Here is a 24615-nt window from a genome sequence, read left to right as displayed (position 1 = left end):
CACGCGGAAATAGCTGGGTAGCAGAATATCCTCCTCGTACGGATCTCCACCTTGTCGTGGTTTGTGTATTCCAAGGATTCGGTTTGGCCAACACCTATGATCGGGGCTAATTTATAATAGATAAATAAATATTTAGAAACATGTTTTTAAAAAAAATTGTAACATTGTGTGTTTCTGTTATTAATAAATAAATAAATAATTATCCTCCTCGACGGATCTCCACCTTGTCGTGGTGAGGAGGCTTGCGTATTCCAATGATTCCTATAACTATTCTGTTCGAAGGATTAACCAATCCAGACAGATATAGGAGGAGGAATCAGACAAAGAGAGATCCAACCAGAAGGCGTAGGGCCGGGCCGCACCGTGCAACTTTGTCGGCCGAATAGTCGCGCGACACACAAGTTGACGGGTGTGATCGCTAGAGGTAGGAAAGTCACAGTGCTATCCATTGTTCGGCAAACCTTTAACAATGCATTTACAACCTTTGAACAATACACGGCCCCCTCAGGCTCCGGTGACTAGTGATCGCCCTCAACGAAGTTGTTCGCGAGTTGAGCCCGGCTCTTAGGGATGCCACTGGAGTATTTATGTATATATGTATATATCCCAAACATTTCTTTGAAAATATGACCCTCAATAAGATCACGATATTGAGATTCCGGCGTCTTTTAGATAAGAAAGTTTTTACGAACAATTTGCCAAAAATGTCACGAAGTAGCTTTCATAATTCATGAGTTTTACTGAAAGATATACTGAAAAAAAAAGTTTGGGTAGCAGAAACGAAGAAGGGAATCGACTGGTAGAATTAAGCCAAGAAAAAAGATCTTGCTGTGACTATTACATACATATGTACATGCTCCTAAAGAGGAAACTCTATATATGAAAATGAACATCTAAATAATGGTGGGATGATTTCAAGACTGAAATGGTAAATATTGAAATGAAATATTTAACAACACCCAAAAATAAAAGGTCTAAGATTTCAGTATAAAAAACCAGATTTAAATTGGGAAGTATACACAGAAATACGCCAAAACATCAAAGAAGCTTAATAAAGGTTCCTGAAAATATAATGTTTTGCAATCGAATATTTACAGAGCAAGCATGATTAATATAATGTGCGTAAAAATTTTAGAGAGACTGCAGTACAGAAAAGAAGTAGACGTAAAACGCTATTGATAAATGACGCCGGTCATATTTTGGTGAAATTAAAAGATAAAAATAGAATAGTAAAAGTGTTAATAAGTAACTAAGTCATAAGTAATATGTATAATTCAAGTCTCCAATCGAAATCGTGTTTAGTGGCAGATTTAATAAAATCAACGTAAGACTTGTGCATTTTAAACTTAAGTGTCCCGAGAACAGTTCGTGAAGTTAAGATAGCCTGTCCTGGTTTCAGAACATTAAAAACTGGACAGTTGTAGAAATTGTCTGAAATTGGGAGAAGGCTGGCGCCTGAATTGGGCGTGCCTGAAGAAGATATGGAATAAGGACGATATCGTTCTTGAAGGCGATGCTTTCTTCACTGGAGAGAAAATGTTTGATATAAACGTTAAAGGTACGATTTATTCTTATAATCAAAATTGATGTACTACATATGTATGTAAGTTGATTTTGTCAGTTTTCATGATGTAATAATTTTCCTTCTAGCTGGTTGAAAGCACCAGAAAGAAGACTGCCGAAGCACAGCATCCGAGTTGCCGAGGATAAGATCACGATATCTCGCAAAGATTCCAGCGAGGATATTCTAGGTAGGATATACATTTTCTATCCCTATTTTTACATTGTACATACGTACGTATGCGTGTTGCGGCGACTTCAAAATGATCTGCGGTGCGCATTTGCAGCGAAATTTTTTGCTTATGATTCGTTCGCTTCGAATATGTTTTTTTAATACACATTTACATTGTATCATCATCATCATCATTTACAGCCATCCACCATCCACTGCGGGATGAAGGTCCCTCCAACACGCTTCCACTTGTCTCTGTTTTGCGCAACTCTCATCCATCTCACCCCAAACATCATCCCGCGTTCTAACTTTTACCCTTTTGCATTCAATCCCATCAGATACCATTCTAGCAATTTTTACTTTATCTATGTACGTAGTAACAATAGATGAAGTTTTGTGATCATGCGAAAATTCGAACTCGAGATTTTGACTGATTCGAACTCAGAATCGATCACTGATCACGTTTTCATGATCTAGAAAAAATGTGTGTGTGTGTGTGTGTGTGTGTGCGTCTGTGTGGGTGTGTATTTTGGGGATATTTTTAACACCGTTAGTCCTATCGAACTGAAACTGAAATTCTTATCGACACGACGTAAATTTTTTTCAAATTTTTAAGTTGACCGGAAATGGTACCTCGCCTTATAGGTGTCCTCTTTTTTTAAGTTTTTGAATTCAATTATCTCCCAAACCACTAACTGAATCGGACTGAATTTTTTTTAAATATAATACAAATAATAATTTTTATAACATTATATTTTTTAAATATATCTATCTGAACCGGAAGCAGTACTTTTACTCTAGAGAATCGAAGTTTTTTATGTTTTTTTCAGAAACCTTTTGGTTTATTGAACTGAAATTTCATTTCTAGAAGTTTAAGTTTAATACCAAGTTAATTATAAAATTAAGTTAGCATCCGTCAACCGGAAGTAGCAGTTTACTCTTGTTCGATTTTTCTTCCACTATTTTTTTCGACCCCTTCAACATGTGTTTTCGTCACAAAAAAATTCAAGTATAATTCTTGTATCAATTTGATGAAAATAAAAAAAAATTATTATATTTTATAAACCGGAAGTGGGATTTTTTTTTCTTAGAAAGGTCGGAAATGTTGTGCCCACTACTCTGTTCACACCCCTGAACGTATTAAGCTGAAAATTTATATTTCTATCCTTTATGTACTAACTTGGAGCTGGTAGGGTTTTGGTCAGAATTCGTAAGCCGGAAGTAGTTTTTTTTTTTTAAACAATTTTTCATTATTTTTTCATTGTTTTATTTTGACCTTTTAAATTATTTTAAGCTTCTTGATATTTATTGTGTATGATAAAAATAGTGATTTTAAGAAAAAATAAAAAAAAATCACTTAATTTAATAAACCGGAAGTGGGATTTTTTTCCTCGTGAAAAGGTCAAAAATGTTGTGCCCACTACTCTGTCCACACCCCTGAACGTATTAAGCTGAAAATTTATATTTCTATTTTTTATGTACTAACTTAGAGCTGGTAGGCTTTTGGTCAGAATTTGTTAACCGGAAGTAGTATTTTTTTTTAAAACATTATTTCATTATTTTATTTTGACCTGTAAAATTATTTTTATTTTCTTGATATTTAATGAGTATAATACTGGTAGTGATTTTTGGTAATAAAAAAAAATTGAACAAAATCTGACAACCGGAAGTAGAACTTTTGTGCAAGTTTCCATATATTTGCGCTCAATTTGTATCACTATCATAGTCATCAGTTCAATATCGAATTTTGTTTTGTAACCTTCTTATATTCCTCAAATATATAGATAAAGTCATGGGTTGGTCACACCCGAATTTTTTTTTCACATTTCGCCCATTTTTCTGGCCACGTGGCCCACCTATTGACATTCAATATCTTCACTCTATTCACTACCTTTGCCTGTACATACATACATACATATGTACATACATACATACATATGTACATACATTGTACATACATACATACATATGTATCATGTATCATCATCATCATACATATATATATATATATATATATATATATATATATATATATATATATATATATATATATATATATATATATATATATATATATATATATATATATATATATATATATATATATATATATATATATATATATATATATATATATATATATATATATATATATATATATATATATATATAGAGTTCGGTCTATCGTGTCATGCGGAGAAGACGTGCTTCTGCGTTCTCCCTGCTACTACTCGCTTAAACCCGGCTATTGCACGAAATTAAATCTAAAAACTTAACCATCCACTCACTTATTTTACTAATTGCATCCTAGTATAATTTAAGTGTAAAAATAATCAGCAGATCGGTCGTAAAGCGTATTTATATCAGTGAATTCGTAAAATTTTGTCATATTAGTTTTTTTTTTGTGTCTAAAATCTGTGCAAAGTCAATACGGCCGGGGTATATTCGTAATATCTCCCTACCTGAATACAAAAAAATAAGGTCCTTTCCCGTCAGTCTTCTACATAAATCTTCCACATAATTGCTTCCAGCAAAATTTTTAACGAACTTTATTTAATAACAAGCAGAAACAGTGTTTCCCAACTGTCTATCAGTTCTTTTTCATATTTAAATTATATCAAAGTAATTCGTGTAATTTTATATTCTTTACTAAATTTATTATTAAAATATTAAATTGCAAACCGCACTCACACATATATAAATCCGTTGTCTCCAAAGAGGCGTCTCACGATAAAGATCTGTAAAAAAGTAGTATAACAATTGCTAATCTATTATTATCATAACTAACTACTTTCACTTACAAAGTAACCCTGTTAAATGGCATGTAATAACCCATAAGTGATCCAAGTGATACCTAGGATGACTATCTGTCAAAGCTGACCACAGAGAAGAGTCTATGGCGGTAAGAACTCACTCCTTGAATGGAAATCTCTCTCAAGTACCGCCTTTTTCTCAACACATCTTGGATAAATGCGAGAAAAATAATATCCAAACCTCCAACAAGGTAAGAGTGACGATGGATGATAGCTTAGCTAATAGAAACCTGTATTTAGCCACGTACAATGTAAGAACGTTATCGAGTGAAGGAAGTGTGCTTGCATTAGAGAATGAATTAGAAAGTATCAAATGGGATTTAGTAGGACTTAGCGAAGTAAGACGAAAACAGGAAAACCAAATAATCCTAAAAAGTGGTAACTGTCTCTACTGGAGAGGGCTACCAAATGGTAGAATAGGAGGAGTAGGGTTTCTTATCAATAAGAGAATAGAAAGAAATATTATAGAAATAAACGACATATCGGAACGTATATGCTATGTAGTATTAAGAATCTCGAGCAGGTACACTTGTCAAATCTTCCAAGTGTACGCCCCCACATCTAGCCACCCAGACGAGGAAATAGAAGACTTCTACGAAAAACTACAGGGCGCATACGATAATAGCCGCCACCACTTTAAAATAATAATGGGCGACTTTAACGCAAAAATAGGACAAAAGGCAAACACAGAAAGAGCAGTAGGCAATTTTGGTACCGGCCAAAGAAACGACAGAGGCGATCGCCTCATAGAATTCGCAGAACACAACAGGCTCTTTATCACTTATTCATTTTTCAGGAAAAACACCAACAATAAGTGGACTTGGGAGAGTCCTAAAGGAGACAGAAACGAAATCGATTTCATCCTAACAAATGCCCTGCACTCCGTTAAAGACGTTAGTGTTTTAAGTAAAGTAGATATAGGTAGCGATCACAGATTAGTCCGTGCCAGGATGGCCATTAATATAAATTGCGAACGTAGGAAATTAATAAAAGGATGCAGTAACTCTCCAGATTTCGCTCAACTAAGGTCTAGGAAAAAGGAATTCGAACTCGAACTTGGAAATCGATACGGGAAATTAAACCCAGAAGCAGACATCGAGGAATTGAACACTGTAATTAGTTCGGTTCTAGCCTCACCAGGTAAGAAATTAGTTGGACTCAGGAAACAGATTAAGCTAAGTAAAATTTCAGAGGAAACCAAAAATCTAATTAAGCATAAAAGGAAGTTAGATAGGGATAATAATAAGCAAGAATACAATCTAGTAAATAAGGAAATTAAGAAGAGAATAGTCAGGGATGTCAGGGATTTTAACAGCAAGCTAATAGAAAATACCATTAAGAATAACCGTAGTCTGAAAAAGTGCAAACAAGATCTTTTCTTAGGCAAAAACCAAATGATCGCAATCAGATCAGAGAGCGGAGTAATAATTAGGAATAGAGAAGAGATCATAGACAGAGTTTATACGTTCTATGCAAAACTTTACGAGAACAACAACGGTCAATTTCCCGCTCCGGAATCGACACACGGCCAAAGGGTTCCTGCAGTATTGCCTAGCGAAGTAGAGGCCGCGCTAAAAACTGCAAAAAACGGTAAAACCCCAGGAGAAGATAATATTCCCATTGACTTACTAAAATGTGGCGGCCCCCCCCTAATTAATATCTTAGCTAGGCTTTTCAGCAAATGCATCCAGAACCAAGCTATACCAGAAGGATGGAATAACGCAACTATCATTTTAATATACAAAAAAGGAGACAAAAGCGATATCAAGAACTACCGACCCATTAGTTTACTTTCAGCGGTCTACAAGCTCTTCACGAAGGTTATTACAGAAAGGCTGAAGAATATCCTCGACGAGAACCAACCTATAGAGCAGGCAGGGTTTAGGGCAAATTTCAGCACAATGGACCACCTCCAAGTAGTTGGCGAACTAATCGAGCGCGCCAACGAATATCAACGGCCATTGTGCCTAGGTTTCGTCGATTATGAGAAAGCCTTCGATACAGTTAGTCATAATGCAGTACTTAACGCTCTACAAACACAGGGAGTGCCGGAACCCTATGTGGGACTGTTAGCTGCAATATATAAGAATGCCACAGCTTCGGTTAAAATTTTCTCAGGTACAGATAGATTTAGCATAGGAAAAGGAGTAAGACAAGGAGATACAATCTCGCCCAAGTTATTCAATGCGGTGCTTGAGGGAGTTTTCAGGAACTTGGATTGGGATACAGCCGGAGTAAGCATCAATGGTCGCTTTTTGAGTCACCTTCGGTTCGCAGACGATATAGTTTTAGTAGCTCGTGATTCAGCTGACCTACTTATCAGACTAACACAGCTGGACAGGGAGAGTAGAAAAGTAGGATTAAAAATTAACGTAGATAAGACTAAACTAATGTTCAATAGTTATTGCATGCCTGATAGCATCCCCTTAGATGATAAACCAGTAGAAGTAGTAAATAATTATTTATATTTAGGTCAAATAATTGACATGTCTGGTAGTAAAAATGAAGAGATAAAGAGACGTATGAAATTAGGATGGAGTGCATTTGGACGGATGAATGCTGTTTTTAAATCAAAAATGCCCCTCTGCCTGAAGAAAAGGATCTTTGATCAATGCGTTTTGCCAGTGATGACGTATGGATGTGAAACTTGGACACTGAACGCCAAGATGCTAAATAAAATCCAATGCACTCAAAGAAGTATGGAACGCTGTATGCTTGGCATAACGAGGAAAGACAGAAAGCGGAACACGTGGGTGAGAAATATGACAAGGGTAGTGGACATAGTGGATAGAGTGAAGAGACTGAAATGGCAATGGGCGGGTCACGTAGCTAGGAGGATGGACGAAAGGTGGACAAAAGAAGTGCTTGAATGTTAACCGAGAGAAGGCAAAAGAGTAAAAGGAAGACCGCAAGGAAGATGGGTGAACGAAATTAGGAAAATGTGCGGAATGAGATGGATGAGTGTTGCGCAAAACAGAGACGAGTGGAAGCGTGTTGGAGAGGCCTTCATCCAGCAGTGGATGGCGAATGGCTGTAAATGATGATGATGATGATATATATATATATATATATATATATATATATATATATATATATATATATATATATATATATATATATATATATATATATATATATATATATATATATATATATATATATATAATAGCGCAATTCTAATAGTCAATAATTATAATAGTCGTTTCGATTCCACATATTTACGTCATTGTTAAAACACTGCCAACAAAATGTACGAATATAATAACTAGAGGTAGGATAGTCACAGTGCTATCCATTGTTCGGCAAACCTTTACCAATGCATTTACAACCTTTGAACAATACACGGCCCCCTCGGGCTCCGGTGACTAATAATAACGAATCAAGAAAAATCCTGTATATGCATATATACTGTTTCCGATTCTGGATTCTTTTTTCAGTTACGGATCAGGATTCCTTTTTCAGTTCCGGATCCGGATTCCTATTTTAAGTACCGGATCTAGATTCCATTTTCAGTTCCAGATCCAGATGCCTTTTTCAGTTCCGTATCCGTATCCCTGTTTCAGTTGCGGATCAGCATTCATTCCTCTTTATTTGCAAAATTATGTGATCTTTTTTTCAATTTTTTTTAATTATATATATTTTAATTATATTATATATACAATTTATATGTATTTATGTAGCATGCTCCTGTGTGTATATATATGTATAATGTACATACTTACATATGTGTTTTGTATTATTTAGGTTCATTGTATTGTGATTTTTTTGGTCATTGCGACGGCTTGGGAATATTTGCTAAAAATATATAAATCCAAATATTTAATCAGAATATGTACATTTTTGGTACAATTTAATTCAACAATATCTAGATGATGTGCAAACAATGAATGTTTCAATGTTAATTTATGTGTTAAAGCGTGCATGATAGTTAACTAATCAATTATTTAACATTCAAATATTCAACTTTTATAATATAATCGAATCATATGTAATCAAAATATACATATGTATGTATATAAAAGAAAAAAACAAATTCCATAAAAAATTTAAAATTTATTCAAATCCCTTAGATTATCAAAGTTTTTCACTATTAAGAGCTCGAATTAAAAAATATTCTTTAATCTGCTTTAGAAATTATATTTCTCTTATTCAAAATAATATTAAAACTAATCCCAAATCATTTTGGTCATATATAAATTCAAAAAAAAATACCTCCTCTTCATATCCTTCCGTAATGTATTATGGAAATAAGTCGGCTTCACATGGTTCTGAAATCTGTACCATTTTTGCTGACTATTTTGACTCCACTTTCAATAGTGATTCTACCATTAACCTTTCTATCTCTAATACAGATACTTCTTCTTGTAACTTATCTACTTTTCATTTTGACTTATCTACTGTACTCAGTCACATCAACTCTCTCAATGTTAATCTTGGTGCGGGTTGTGATGGTTTGCCTTCTTTTTTCCTTGTTAAATGTGCTGTCCCATTATCTCTTCCCATAACAATCCTTTTCAATCTTTCTATGTCGAACGGTAAATTTCCTGACTATTGGAAATTATCTTACATCACCCCTATTTTTAAAAAAGGTGATAAGAATCTTATTGAGAATTACCGTCCTATATCTAAACTATCTGTCATTAGTAAAATCTTTGAAAAAATTATCTATAATTTCCTTTTCTCCAATTTCAAAAACTACATTATACCTGAACAACATGGTTTTTTTAAGGGGAGATCGGTAGAGACTAACCTGCTTAATTTCACTAGTACTCTCACATCTTATATGGACAAACGAATCCAAATAGACGTCGTTTATACGGATTTCTCTAAAGCTTTTGATAAAATCAATCACAACCTTTTACTCAATAAACTTTGGTCCCTTGGAATCCGAGGAAATTTATTTCGTTGGATCTCTTCGTATATACTAAATCGTCACCAAATCATAATTCTCAATGGTTTTAGATCATCACTTAGACATATTCCTTCCGGTGTCCCACAAGGGTCGCATTTAGGTCCCTTATTCTTTTTACTCTATATTAATGATATCTCATACATCTTCAAACATTCCTTTATACTTCTTTACGCTGATGATTTAAAAATTTACAAACCTATATACACCATAGACGATTGTCATAAGATACAAGAAGATCTAGATAGATTCTCTATATATTGTTTAAATAATGATCTTTTTATTAATCTAGAAAAATGCTCTATTTTAAATTTCACTAGAAATAAGTCAATTATTACTAATCAATATCAATTAAATCATTCAATCCTTAACACGTCATCTTCTATTAAGGATCTTGGTGTAATACTCAATAATAAACTAGATTTCTCTGAACATATTTCTTTTATTACCAACAAAGCATTTAAATCTCTTGGATTCCTACTCCGCTCAACAAAACCCTTTAATGATCCTTATGTACTAAAATTACTTTATTTTTCCTTTGTAAGGTCTCACCTTGAATTTGCCTCAATTATCTGGTCACCTTTTTATTTATCCCATATTAATTGTATTGAGAAAGTTCAACTTAAATTTATTAAATCCTTACGCTACCTTTTTCCTACCTATACCCATTCTACTGTTTCCGACATTTTAAAAATCCTTTCTTTTAACAATCTTTCTGTCAGGCGACGACATTCTGATGCTATATTCTTCTTTAAGCTCATAAATGGTTTCCTTGATTGTTCTGATTTACTGAATAAGGTTAATTTCAGAATCCCAGTTCGATACCCTAGACGCGTTACACTCTTTTCACTTGATCCTTTCAATACTAATTCCCAAAAATATTTTTATCTGCAGCGCGTTTATCGTATGTTTAACGGAGAGCTGAATGAGGTTGATCTGTTTGGTATTTCCCTACATCAATTCAGGTCTAACATCAAGAGAATCTTGACCGATTGATTCATTTTTTCTTCTATTCTATTTTTCCAATATTTCCATTATTTTTATACTTTAGTTTAGTTATGTAATGTGCTATTTAATCATATTATAGCTTTCATTCCTTTCCATTTCATTTGTTTATTTTGTATTTACCTTTTTCATTTGTTTTTTATATTTGTAAATTTCAATTTCTTCTTATATTCTATCTTATAACCTTTTCCAAATATTTTAATACTATAGTTTAATTATGCAATGTACTACATATTTTGTCATGCCTTTATTCTTTACTTTTTAATTTGTTTTCCTTATATTTATCTTTTTCATTTTTGTAAAAATCTATTATTGGACTCGGGTGTTACATATATTATTTATTTACTTTTTGTGTTTTTTATACCTATCTCTGTACATCCTGTCTGTTGATTTTTCAATTAATAAAATAAATAAATAAATAAATATTAAGTAAGGCATAGTATAATCCACTAGTGATCTTAATATAGTGATACTTGTGCACTCCATTTGATCGGTCGATATTAACAGGAGAATAAATTTAAAAAATACGATTTTGTTTTCAAAAAAATTAATTAAATTTTATTACGGAACATGTGTTAACAGAACTATAAACACACACACATACGAAAATTCCTCCCAGACAATTATTATATAAGATATTCTAGTGCCATAATATGAACAGATGATATCACAAACAATGGTATACATATGCACATATATGTATGTATAGTGCTATAGTGAAATGTTTTATTTTCATTTTTTTTTGCGGTGCGCATTTGCAGCGAAAATTTCTGCTTGCGATTCGTTTTTATTTATTGTTAATACATATGTGTATAATTTTGTTCTACCATTGGTAATATTAAATTTTGTTGTATTTAGGAGCGTTATCTTTCGATCTGAATCACTTCCGACGAGGTGCATAATCTTCCAAGATATGCACATTCGACATGCTCAAGACGGACAGCCCAGTGCCCATTGCGAACATATTCAAGCAGAGACACCATCAAAAGATGGTGACCCTTCCACTTAACAACGACGAGCTGGAGCCGACATTCATCCGATGACCAAAGACGAAACGAACCAGGCCTTCTTGACAGCCAAGGTAGACTAGCTTTTATATTGAAAATGGGACATTGACAAATTTTATACATTTTAATACACAATTATATACAAATAGTCAATAAAACGTATATATTATATGTATAAATATTTGTAAATATGAGCGGCAATAATATTTGAGAGCGGCGGAAGTCCAATTTTCAGTTCCAAAAACAATGTTTATGTTTGACTTAATTCACAAACTGTTATCACTTACATACATACATATGTCCACAATACTCTGTAATCTAGTTGAGAAAACAGTTTTTTTCACAGCTACAAAATCCACTATTTATCGAAGAAAGTGAGTCAATGTCCCGCTTTCAAAGTGCATGCTTTGAATGTGTATGTTCAGTGTTTTATGTCGTAAAATGAAATAAAATTGGTTTCAGTCGATTTGATGCGTCTTTCTTGTGGATCCTGAAGTCCATATCATCATATGACACAACTACAAATGTAAAGTTTTTCTTATTTTCATAAGTGGGAGACCTTATTGTATGTAAATGTATGTACATTTCATAGAATGCGTTGAAGTAGCCGACACATTGATAACGATTTTTGGCTTCTCAGCTTTCTTTTAATTCACAATTTTTCAAAACCAAAATACGTACACATATTTAAATCAATTAAAAATGCGTTTTGCGGCCGGGGGTCAACTTTGTATACCTGTTTTACGTGATCTTATTTTGTGTGTTTATTTTCTTGGATGTGTTTTAATATATTTGATTAAAATCCAAAATCAATAAAATAATTGTCACATATATTTTATACATACATATTTAGATTTCTATTCAGTACACGTCAAACATTTAATTTAACTTGATTCCACTTTATTTTATTTTATTTATTCTCGTTTTGATTTACACACACACACACTTATGGTTGACGCCTGGAGGTATAGCTCCATACAACCGCACGGATCCCCAGGTTGCGGATAGGGGAACGACTCTATGAGTCAACTGCCATGGCGACATGGTGGTTCTGGACAAGGAGCGCCGAGACGAAAAACATAGATGCCAGTTAAATCCGTGGCAAGATTTAACTTATGTATAACATATAAAACCTCTATTACATACATACACTAGGCCAGTCTCGGGACAGTGGCGATAAAGTGCAGCCACTTAAAAAACACTAAAAGCACAGCCCGGGCTTGCAGGATCCGTAACTTACAAGATGTCCTGCGATCAGACTTTCACCTCTGAATAATCTTGTATTATTTATAACCTTCTTAGATGAGTCGCCTTCAGGAGACGTTGCTCTCTGCAAATAAACTCACAAAATGGTCTGCCATTGAACAACGGCTTGAATCTTATTTGTATCGAATAAATATAAAACTATATATAGTTGATGTTATACAATACAAGGTGCGGCAATTCATAATTTTATTAAAAAATTCATTCAGGTTTCTGCGATTACAACAAGGACAGAAACGAAATGAAATCTCAATATCAAAACCATACACATACATACATACACATAACAAACGATAACAGTAGTCTAGGAAACAATGATCGTAAATGGATTAATTTGCAACTCTTCAACGCGAGTTAATCCAATAAGCGGTAATTATAAAAATTTTAAAATCTAATATTAAGGTTATATAAAAATATCTCTGTACAATTGATGTCTGTATATATACATATATACACATTAAATTTTACCAAATACATTAAATGTATTTATATTAAGTAAATGTAAATTATACTATTTTTTTCTTTACTCTAAATATTACATACAATATAAAAATGTGAAATTCTATCATTTTGTTTCTATCAAGTTGGGGGAACAAACGCTAATATGTTGAAGTTAATGTTCTATTTTAATTAATCAATTATATCGATGTTTATCTTAATACTCATATTTAATCCAACAATATCTAGATGCTGTGAAAAATTCAATGTTTAAATGATATGTAGCATGCAATATGCATAACTATTAATTAATCAATTATTCAAAATATTCAAATATCATATAATCAATTAAATCGATGTTTATCTGAATACTCATATTTAATCAGAATATATGTTTAGTACAATTTAATTCAATAATATCTAGATGTTGTGAAAAAATCAGTGTTTAAATTATATGTAATAGCTTGTGCTTTGATTATAAATTAATCAATTATTAATATATTCAAACATTCAATTATTAAATACTCAATTATATCGATGTTTATCTGAATGTAATATTTGTCGTGTATATGTTGTGGCGTTTGTTCCCCCCGTAAGCATTATGTTATGTTAACCGAGGGCGGTGTATTCGCAAGATCTGAGATGTTCAATTACGCTGTTATAGTATTCATGGCTTCACTGCGTCAACATTTTAATGCGACCCATTGACGAAAGGTAGATGCAAAGACTAAATAAGACAATCGAGACACTTGACATATTACTGTGTACCAAAATTTGTCTCCAACAATCTTGCGAGAATGGAAGTTGAAATTGAACTTTCGTGTGATTTCTCTCTATGGCAAACTTCGTAGGCAGATCTATCGGCAAACTTGTCTGCCGTCCAATCTTCTCGTCAGTGGGCTTCGCCGGATGAATGTCTAGAGATTTTATCGAAATCTCTAGCTGATTTTCCACCTTTGCACGTAATGCAGCGTACACACCGGTCGATACCGTTGTCGAGCCTATTTAACAATATTTAACAATGGGCCCCCGAAGCGGTATCTCTGTGTAAACGGATGAGCGCATCTTTCGACAAACGCATATTTAAAAAATGCGTATTTCTTTTCGGACATGCCTTTTTCTTTGAATGCGCTTGCTCGAACGTCGAGCGGATGTACAAATCGAGCATGTACTTGTAAATACTTGTCGAACGCGGTTGTACAAATCCGTTTGAATGCGACACCAATGCCCAGTATGAGCCCGCTGTGCGGTGTCGGATGGAGACGGATTTTACGGGGATTATTTTGTTTGTTGGATTACAATGTCCAATGACAGCGTGTATATCAACGTTCTGTTTGGTGGTGGTAGGGTACTGAGATACTATACGTTCATCGTTTTTGAATTATTTCGTCTTGCAATTCCGCCTTTCCGCGAAGAGGGGCATTCGGCGAGTTTCCAATGCGAGCATACATATGTATATCAAGTAATCTTTGAACTCCGACAATCGTGAGTGGTTCTCATCTCGATGATAATGAAATGTGCAATGAAATGTTTCACTGAACTTTGGGTGGCGCGAAATCTCAATGAATCTTCAACCTGTGTAAGGTGTTTGAATAATGTCATGGGATAAATAGCAACTTGAAACCCGGTTATGTCATTAGAAATGAGAATATTTCGTGCACGTTTTGAAACCTGGCCGAAGAACCTTGTTTTTGTATTTCAGTAGCTGAATATTTATTTGGTTGTATCGGTGTTAAAAAACTTTTATTCCCTTGTATTAATATCTCTGTATTTTTAATCTATTTAAAAAAATATTATAATATTTGTTAGTTGCAAATGACTATGGCATATTATTTCCCAAATAGAACCCCTTATCCGTATTTCAAAAATAGAATATTCAACATATTTTTAACCCCAACCCGGTTGACTTACATACATACATAGATGGCTTGTGCTTACACGAATATTTAATATCAACTTTTAATTGTCTTATAGTCTAATAGACTTCGATAGTCTTGAAGTACCTTAAAATTATGATAGTGTGGATAAATTTAAATATAAATATATATGTTTTAAATAAAGATTTTCATATAATTAGTACGAAAATTTTATTGGTGATTTCATTGGCTCAAAAAAAAAAATACAAATTTATTCAAAAATTAAAAATAATGATTATCTGAAAACACTGAAGCAGTATACATACATATGTACTTCTCATTATCATAATATATTTACGATGCTATTTGTCGTTTTTAGGACATTCCGCAAACTTTTTATTTTTCTTCCTCTTTCATCTTAACTTGTAGGTGAAGTGCCCATTGACGCTTCACCTAAAGTCTAGATCCAGGGGGGTCTTTTCTTTTACTAACCTCTTTTACTCACATTTAATTGATTAAGTTTTGTCAAGCTGCAACATATTTGGCGTCTCCTGCTTGTTAAATGTCATGTCGTTCAGTTTTACGAGAGGACAGGCTTTTTTCTTCAGTGTAAATGTCCCATGGACCGACATTTGTTCGTTTGCCTATATTGTCTAGAATTGTATCCACCTTTGGATGGTGTCTAAGTTCTCTTGCAATAATTAAAATACATGTCCCATGCGAAACATCAATTCACGTTAAATGAACTCTCAGTTTCTATACTTATTTCGTCGGCTTGGTACCAGGAACATCATAGTTATCATTCCAGAAAAAAATCAATATTTCCCATGTTACGACTCTCAATTTCTAATTCAATATTTATTAAATGCAAATGAATTATCTATATACATAAATAAAAATTAATGTCCGTCTGTCTGTCGGACATGGAACGATGGAACTTTCAGGATTTGTGGTATGCATATCCGGAAAGCTTAATGTGAAAAAAAAATCGCCCAAAAATATTAAAATAGAATTTTCAATTTAAAAACATTTGTTTTCATTAAATACATATGGTTTTAGCTGTAAAAAACAGTTGATGACAAATTATATTCATGTATAAAATGTACAAATAGTTCATTTGACGAAAATTGGTGAAACCAGGCCCACCGGTAAACATGTTTCAATCGCCGAAATACACCAAAGAAAATATTTCATTAAAAAGTTGTCGCCAAATTCGCCAATTTAAATATATCAACGTCGTCCCAGGATTCTAGCAGAATTAAGTGGAGAGCATACGCTCCTCGATCGTCGCCTTTTCCACTATGTTGCACAGTTTGGATATCATCACATGTGATCTTAGGCGAAGAAGAGACCTCTACAATTTCCACAATCGACGAGGGTGCACCTCGAGAACTGAATTCTATCACCTCTCCCGCCACTTCGCTGATCTTCAGATGCCTGAAGATGGGAAGAATCTACCTCAAACAATGTAACGTCGTCTTCCAGGTTAGTCAGGAGTTTAGTTTAACTATATCTGTAACATCTCTAGGTGCGTTCACCGTCATATTCACACACGATAACAAATAAAATATTTTAGCTCTTATTTCGATATTATATAAATATAAAATATTTATAATTTTGATTTCTAATCGCCGGTCATCTGGTACTGAAGCAAATCGAAACCAGAGCGCTCTATTTACTAACCTCTTCTTACTTTTTTTACTCTTCATTCCAATTAGCCGAGCAATGGATAATAAGACATTGAAATGGCAATGGGCAGGTCACGTGGCTAGAATAAGGAACAAAAGGTGGACAAAAGAAGTGCTAGAATGCTACCCGAGAGAATGCAGGGAAGATGGTCGACCAAATTAGAAAAATGTGTGAGGTGAGATGAATAAGAACTGCCCCAAACAGAGCCGAGTGGAAGCATGTTGGAGAACCCTTCATCCAGCAGGTGAATGACTATAATATACATATATGCAATACATTCGCCGATTGTATTGTTATATTGAATGAGCTGAAGTACCTAATTTTAAATGTGTTTTAATGTTTGGTTTTTTGTTTCAGGTATTGAGCGTGGAAAATTGGGTGGAAACGTGAGTGGATATGTACTTGGAACATCTATCAACATATTACCGAGGAAGCTAGCCTATGAATTAAGCATTATTAAGAGTGGTGTGCTGTGAAAATCTCCCCATTTTGGTCGCACAGCCTTACTTACTTGTGCGCGAGCAAAATTCAAGAGGACTCGGTATGACGTCAGCTAGTAAATCTGTGCGACAAAAATAGGGAGATTTTCGTCGAATATTTTTGTCACGTATTCCATGTTATACGCATTTTAATCTGGTTTTTATTCAATCAAATAGTCAAAGTAGGAATGATTCATTGTTCAATATTTTGTCACTAATCGGGCGATCGTTTTTTAGTAGTATGTTGTCAAATATTTATTTATCAAAGAATAAATATTGACATAAAATATTTTCTCACGGCGGTCATTCAAAGATACTTTCTTTTGTCGATCCCGTACTTTGGAATATGCAAATATTCCATAGTTCATTCTGTTTGCATATTCCAAAATATTGTCCACGCGGAAATAGCTGGGTAGCAGAATATCCTCCTCGTACGGATCTCCACCTTGTCGTGGTTTGTGTATTCCAAGGATTCGGTTTGGCCAACACCTATGATCGGGGCTAATTTATAATAGATAAATAAATATTTAGAAACATGTTTTTAAAAAAAATTGTAACATTGTGTGTTTCTGTTATTAATAAATAAATAAATAATTATCCTCCTCGTCGGATCTCCACCTTGTCGTGGTGAGGAGGCTTGCGTATTCCAATGATTCCTAGAACTATTCTGTTCGAAGGATTAATCCAGGCAGATAAAGGAGAATTAACCAATCCAGACAGATATAGGAGGAGGAATCAGACAAAGAGAGATCCAACCAGAAGGCGTAGGGCCGGGCCGCACCGTGCAACTTTGTCGTCCGAATAGTCGCGCGACACACAAGTTGACGGGTGTGATCGCTAGAGGTAGGAAAGTCACAGTGCTATCCATTGTTCGGCAAACCTTTAACAATGCATTTACAACCTTTGAACAATACACGGCCCCCTCAGGCTCCGGTGACTAGTGATCGCCCTCAACGAAGTTGTTCGCGAGTTGAGCCCGGCTCTTAGGGATGCCACTGGAGTATTTATGTATATATGTATATATCCGAAACATTTCTTTGAAAACATGAACCTCAATAAGATCACGATATTGAGATTCCGGCGTCTTTTAGATAAGAAAGTTTTTACGAACAATTTGCCAAAAATGTCACGAAGTAGCTTTCATATTTCATGAGTTTTACTGAAAGATATACTGAAAAAAAAAGTTTGGGTAGCCGAAACGAAGAAGGGAATCGACTGGTAGAATTAAGCCAAGAAAAAATATCTTGCTGTGACTATTACATACATATGTACATGCTCCTAAAGAGGAAACTCTATATATGAAAATGAACATCTAAATAATGGTGGGATGATTTCAAGACTGAAATGGTAAATATTGAAATGAAATATTTAACAACACCCAAAAATAAAAGGTCTAAGATTTATGTATAAAAAACCAGATTTAAATTGGGAAGTATACACAGAAATACGCCAAAACATCAAAGAAGCTTAATAAAGGTTCCTGAAAATATAATGTTTTGCAATCGAATATTTACAGAGCAAGCATGATTAATATAATTTGCGTAAAATTTTAGAGAGACTGCAGTACAGAAAAGAAGTAGACGTAAAACGCTATTGATAAATGACGCCGGTCATATTTTGGTGAAATTAAAAGATAAAAATAGAATAGTAAAAGTGTTAATAAGTAACTAAGTCATAAGTAATATGTATAATTCAAGTCTCCAATCGAAATCGTGTTTAGTGGCAGATTTAATAAAATCAACGTAAGACTTGTGCATTTTAAACTTAAGTGTCCCGAGAACAGTTCGTGAAGTTAAGATAGCCTGTCCTGGTTTCAGAACATTAAAAACTGGACAGTTGTAGAAATTGTCTGAAATTGGGAGAAGGCTGGCGCCTGAATTGGGCGTGCCTGAAGAAGATATGGAATAAGGACGATATCGTTCTTGAAGGCGAAGCTTTCTTCACTGGAGAGAAAATGTTTGATATATACGTTAAAGGTACGATTTATTCAAATAATCAAAATTGATGAACTACATATGTAAGTTGATTTTGTCAGTTTTCATGATGTAATAATTTTCTTTCTAGCTGGTTGAAAGCACCAGAAAGAAGACTGCCGAAGCACAGCATCCACTACAGATCTTTGACAGGCGAAGGGAACTTCAATTGTACGTTTGACCATCTCGTTGCCGAGGATAAGATCGCGATATCTCGCCAAGATTCCAGCGAGGATATTCTAGGTAGGATATACATTTTCTATCCCTATTTTTACATTGTACATACATACGTATGCGTGTTGCAGCGACTTCAAAATGATCTGCGGTGCGCATTTGCAGCGAAAATTTTTGCTTATGATTCGTTCGCTTCGAATATGTTTTTTTAATACACATTTACATTATATCATCATCATTAGAGGTAGGACGGTTCGGCAAACCTTTAACAATGCATTTACAACATTTGAACAATATACAGCCCCCTCAGGGTCCGGGCTTTAATCATCATCATCATTTACAGCCATCCACCATCCACTGCCGGATGAAGGTCCCTCCAACACGCTTCCACTTGTCTCTGTTTTGCGCAACTCTCATCCATTTCACCCCAAACATCATCCCGCGTTCTAACTTTTACCCTTTTGCATTCAATCCCATCAGATACCATTCTAGCACTTTGTTTTTCACATTTCGCCCATTTTTCTGGCCACGTGGGCCACCTATTGACATTCAATATCTTCACTCTATTCACTACCTTTGCCATACTTCTCACCCATCATATTCCGCTTCCTGTATTTCCTCGTTGTGACAAGCATTCCATACTTCTTCGAGTGCATTGGACTTTGCGTAGCGTATATGGATGTATAATTGTGTTTTTCCATTGTCGATATTACCTATAGAATCCTTGTATCCGATAGGATAGGAGCGATAACATTGGATCTGAATGGCTTCCAAGCCATGCTCCCTCGATATGCTCACAGCTGACGTCTCAGCACACATGATGAACATATTCAAGCAAAGGCAAGTCAAATTTATTTTTAAAATTCAAATTTTCCTAATTTTTCAAAAAATAACAACAACGAGATCGAGCTGACTGATAAAGTGGACGCTAAAATTCATCTCATGACCAAAGAAGGGGCAGAAAAATTCTCAGCCAACATAGAGGGAACCAAGGTAAACTAGCCTTTACTTTGAAAAGGGGACATCGTCATAATAATGTTCTTAATTGTATTGAATCTACAATATTAATATTAACCTGTATTGAATCTACAATATTAATATTAACCTGTATTGAATCTACAATATCTCTAGTACTATATATAAAAAACCTCATTTAACCTGTCTACCATAATTACTTTATCACTATAAACAATTCCATCTATGTATAATTCTTTCATTCCTGGCTCAATTTTACTTGTCTTTAAGTCTATAGGGGATTTAGAATTATCATTCACTCTAGTCATTTATTTCACAATTTGTTTAAAACCCATTTCATTCACCCAGTTATATAATTTATTAACATAAAATTCATTCAAATTTTCCCAATTAAAATTCCCATCCCCAAAAATTAAAATATTTTTACCTATATCCATACTACTTTCACTGAAATCATACAACAATTTTGATAATCTTGCAGAACTTCCAATTGGAGTTCGATAATTTAAAAAAAGAAACATACTCACTCGATTTATTGTCACGTTCACGCTAATCGTCCAAAATTCCCGTTAAATCTTGTACACATTATTTTTATTATAAACAATATTATTTCTAATAAATAATAGTACACCGCCAGTATGTTTGGAATCATTGTTACACCTTATAAAACTATAATTATCAATATATATTTCATAATCTAAAATATCACTAGTCACATGTGTTTCGGTTAAAACTAAAATTAATGGTCTCTCAATTTGAATAAGGTAGATAATGTCATCTTTGTGGGCTATAAATCCCTGCACATTTATATTATATATTAAATTATTACTATTTAAACCAATACCATTTGGTGATTGCTATATATTATATATATATTATAAATAAATCTAATTGTCTTTTATAAACACTACACTAAGTGTCCAACGGTACATGATTTGTGTCCAATTTTAATTTTAACCTATTATTACAATTTAAGCAATTTATACACTTTAACTTGTTATTGTCACATCCCTCGCTTTTGCGCCCTTCTTCTCCACATTTCGCACAGGTCACCTTGTTTCTACAATCCACCACTTTGTGATTAAAACCATAACAATTTAGACATCTTAGAATATTAATTTCTTCAAAAACCCTACATCTATTCCAATTTATATTTATTTTTCCACCTTCAATTAATCTTTTAAATATATTGCAATCTACTTCCACTATCGCATTATGTTTATTGTTTTTTCCACTTCTACAGTTTTAATTTAATTCCGCTCTTTTAACATTGTAATTGTCCCCTAATTTATTTTCTACTTCTTTTATTAATTTAATACTATCCTGTGCACTCTTGCATGTTACTGCAATACCCCCTTTACTGATTTTTTTGACTCCCTGAATTCCTATTTTTAATTCATTAGGTTTTATTAAATTTTTGCAATATTCTTTCGTTTTGTTTGTTTCCTGCGTTTTTTTTGGTAAAATTATTGTAAAGTCTTTATTATTTTTTATAAGTGCATTAGCATAACTTAAATTATTTTCAGTCTTATTTACACCTTACATATAATCACTAATTTCTTATTTTGTTCCACTTTTTTTTATAGCATCTGCAAAAAAATCTATATGTCCAACAATATTGGTGATGGCATCCAATATCACACCAATTTTTTCTTTGCTAATAATATTTGTTTTTAGTAAAGTTGTTACTTTTATATGTGAGTTTAAACTGTCTTTATTTTCATCACATTGATACAAGCTTATTAAACTGTCTTTATTTTCATTACATTGATACAAAACTTTTTTTTATTTTCATCACATTGATACAAGAATTATACTTGAATTTTTTCGTGAAGGACACACGTGTTTAAGGGGTCGAAAAAAATAGTGGAAGAAAAATCGACCAAAAAATTTACCCAATTTTATACATAACTTAAGCTTGTAGATAATTTCAGTTTGACAAACCAAGACGTTTGTGAGAAAAACATAAAAAAACCTCTATTCTCTAGAGTAAAAGTACCACTTCCGGCTTACGAAAAAATATTGGCCTATAAAATTTATAATTTATATTACATAACCGAATTAATTAGCAGTTTGGGAGATAATTGAATTCAAAAACTTAAAAAAAGAGGACACCTATAAGGGGAGGGACCATTATCGGTCAACCTAAAAATTTGAAAAAAATTAGTGGCGTATCGATAAGAATTTTAGTAACCAATACTAAGTTTCCGTTCGTTAGGACGAACGGTGTTCAAAAGATCCCCATTTTTAGAACATCGTTCACACACACAGTTCATCAAAGAAATTCATTAGCTTTCTTTGAAATTATTATGTAGATATGGCCGACAATTTAAATAGAGAAATTATTTTTGAAAACGCATTTAAAACCTTTTGAAAATAATTGATTTTGCGCCGAATTGCGCTGAATTGTCGTGCGCTGCGTTGTACGTACGCTGAGTTGTCGGTGTGCCGAAGTTTGGTCATCTTACGAAAATTCGAAATCGAGATTTTGACTGATTCGAACTCAGAATCGATCACTGATTATGTTTTAATAATCTAGAAATCATATAAGTTATGTATGTAAATATGTATATTTAAATTTTAGTGAACACCCGTCAACCGGAAGTGGCAGTTTACTATAGTTTTTATTATATATCACAGTGAATGTTTTCTGATTGCATCACAGTTTCAGTCAATCAACACCACCTGCTTCCCGATTTTATTCGGGCTATGGCTTTGGCCCGCAACGATCCAAGACATAATCAATCTCCCTGGCTTAGAGCATTATTATACTTATTAGATACTAGCTGTATTACCCGGCTTCGCTCAGTGTTTATAATATAAACCGCTTAAACATGACTAATCTAATAGCAAACATTTAATTAAAAAAAAAAAAAAAAATTTTAAAATTTTAAAAATTGAAATAAAAAATCAAAAAAAAAAAAATCAAAATTTTTTTTTGCCTTCAAGGGCTTTGCCCCTCCACGCCCCCATGAGCAATTGCCGTTTAGGGCTTCGCCCCCGTGATCAGTTGCCTTTTAGGGCTTCGCCCCTCCGCGTCCCCATGATAAATTGCCGTCTAGAGCTTCGCCCCCCTTAGTTAATGCCTTTTAGGGCTTCGCCCCTCCACCCCCATGATTAAATGCCGTCTAGGGCTTCGCCCCCATGATCAGTTGCCGTTTAGGGCTTCGCCTCATAAGGCTGCGCCCCATGGGGCTTCGCTTCATAAGGCTGCGCCCCATGGGGCTGCGCCTCCCTGCGCCCCCTTCGGGGCCCCATGCGGCTAAGCTCCATAAGGCGGCGCCCCATAAGGCTGCGCCCCTAAGGCTGCGCCCTATAAGACAGCGCCCCATAAGGCGCCGCCCCATAAGGCGGCGCCCCATAAGGCGGCGCCCCATAAGGCAGCGCCCCATAAGGCGGCGCCCCATGAGGCTGCGCCCCCTTTGGGGCCCAATGAGGCTGCGCCCCCTTCGGGGCCCCATGCGGCTAAGCTCCGTAAGGCGGCGCCCCATAAGGCTGCGCCCCTAAGGCTGCGCCCCATAAGACAGCGCCCCATAAGGCTGCGCTTCATAAGACTGCGCCCCATAAGGCTGCGGCCGATAAGGCTGCGGCCGATAAGGCTGTGCCCCATAAAGCTGCGCCCCCTTTTGGGCCCCATGGGGCTGCGCCCCATGAGGCTGCGCCCCCCGGGGCCCCATGAAGCTACTCGCCTTGCGCCCCCGCGGGGGTGAATCCATTGAATCGAAAAAAACAAATCGGCGCCTATGGATCGAAAAAATCCTTCGCCGATCTACGGACGACGGCGAAGGATACATACATACATACATACATGCATATATACAAAGTCTCTTTCCAAATTATAGATTAGATTCAATTACTGTGAACAAGTGGGATATTTCCATTAATAACACTGTTCGAGAAATGACGACTTTTTTTTTGATTGAGAGACGAGATATGACTTTTCTTATAGATCTTTGCCCAGTGAACACGAATCTGGTAATAAAGATAGATGATTGGTTTTTTAAATCGCGCGATTTTTCTATATCTTGGTGTTGTTCGGTCGAAATCTCAAAATCTGTCTATTTCCTGTTCAAAATGAATATTGGAATCTATAGTCAGGTATAGATATATCAAAAAATGTTTTAGATATATCAAAAAATCCCAATTTCACTAGGGATTTTTTCCCACTGTTAATACTATTTCATATTGAGTATTTTCTATTAAAACATGTTTATTGAGATAGTGTTCTGGCCACACTATTTTTTGTATTCGTTTAAAAGGGTTAATTGGAAGTGTGCTGAATTTTAAATCGGTAAAATTGCG

The 24615-nt window shown here is 34.5% G+C and overlaps 1 long non-coding RNA gene across 1 annotated transcript; it reads left to right on the top strand.

Moving 5' to 3' along the window:
• Positions 1-203: 203 nt before the first annotated feature.
• Positions 204-12307, top strand: LOC143921909 (uncharacterized). The gene is made up of 5 exons (XR_013261521.1): positions 204-1057; positions 1136-1558; positions 1651-1751; positions 11318-11540; positions 11929-12307. It is a non-coding gene; the product is annotated as an uncharacterized LOC143921909 (long non-coding RNA).
• The last annotated feature ends 12308 nt before the right edge of the window (positions 12308-24615 follow it).

The sequence above is a fragment of the Arctopsyche grandis genome, chromosome 2 (assembly GCF_051622035.1).
Source record: "Arctopsyche grandis isolate Sample6627 chromosome 2, ASM5162203v2, whole genome shotgun sequence".
In the NCBI taxonomy this organism is placed as follows: Eukaryota; Metazoa; Arthropoda; class Insecta; order Trichoptera; family Hydropsychidae; genus Arctopsyche; species Arctopsyche grandis.
Note: the sequence above shows the minus strand (reverse complement) of the source record. Positions and strands in the feature narration are given on the sequence as shown.